This window comes from Muscardinus avellanarius, assembly GCF_963383645.1.
Source record: "Muscardinus avellanarius genome assembly, chromosome: 13".
Lineage (NCBI taxonomy): Eukaryota > Metazoa > Chordata > Mammalia > Rodentia > Gliridae > Muscardinus > Muscardinus avellanarius.
Window position 1 is genome coordinate 21,192,916 of NC_137799.1, and position 1,202 is coordinate 21,194,117.

Below are 1,202 nucleotides of genomic sequence, written 5' to 3' on the forward strand. Positions count from 1 at the left end.
AAAGTTTCTCTTGGCCTTCGGAAGAAAACAATTCCCTACCATAAGTACTTCAAACACTTGGGCAAAAAGAAATAATAGAACAAGACTGAACCACAAAGGGTATTAAGTAGTATACTTCTCCTTCTGTCTCTTGGAAAGATACTGTTCCAGGATTTAAAAAACTGAAGTGTTTTTCAGATGGATGACAGGGAAACCATGTAGGGTGGTAGACAGAGCCCCAGGTGGGCATGAGAAGAGACTGTGTCTCCCAGGCCCAAACACTCAATCACTGTATGACCTTGAGCCAATGTTTACCCTCTTTGGAACTCAAGATCCAGGTCTGAAAAATTAGAGGACTGGATCTGAGTCTCTCCAAAGTCTTCTTAATCTCAGATCAGATCTGTGAGCTTAGATTCCAGGCAGGGTTCTGGAAGCTCCTAACCAAAGAAAAGCCTCACATACCAGCATAAACCGATGGTAACAGTAACATCTGCATGGGATCTCCGCAGGTCAGAACTGGGGGACAAAGCTCACAGTGCCTTGCAGAATGATGCAGTGTGCTCAGCAAACTCTCCATCTGCTCATGATGGCCAAAGTGATGAAGTCTTTCATACAGGGGTTTCTGCTGTTATCTCCCACCTGCTATACATCACTTTCTTCCTTCAAACACTCCTTAGAAAAATCAGTTCTCTGTAGGGTTTCTAAGTCCCCATAAAGTTGCTCATAAACAATGTCCCTGAAGATGGTGAGGATTTCTAGGCCCCAGCAGCCTCTTTTCCTGACATGGGCAGCCACGAGAGCTCTCTAGCCACATCACATGAGATACTTCTGCACCACCTTTGGAAGAGCACCTTACTTGCTGAAGGACTTTAACCACTGTTGGGGCTCCAGCATGAGCCCCTAAGGTTACACATCAGTAAGAAAAGATGGACCCTCAACTGCTTTGCAGAAGAAAGCAACAAAATTTGCATTTTTCTCAAGAAGGAGAAAAGAAAAGGAATCAGAATCCAACAGTTGGTCAGAGAAAGGCTACAAAAGGTCTCAAAGAGAAAACAAAGGAGAAAAAGCCCAGCAGTCATGGTAAGGATGAAGAGAGATGTGGGAAGATAAAAATGGATAAGAGAAAAATGGTAGTCATTTGCTAAGCAGATGGTCATGTCAGCCTCTTGTAGGTCTCCTCTGTGAAATATTCAGGAAAGCCTATGATTCTCTTTAATGCTTGC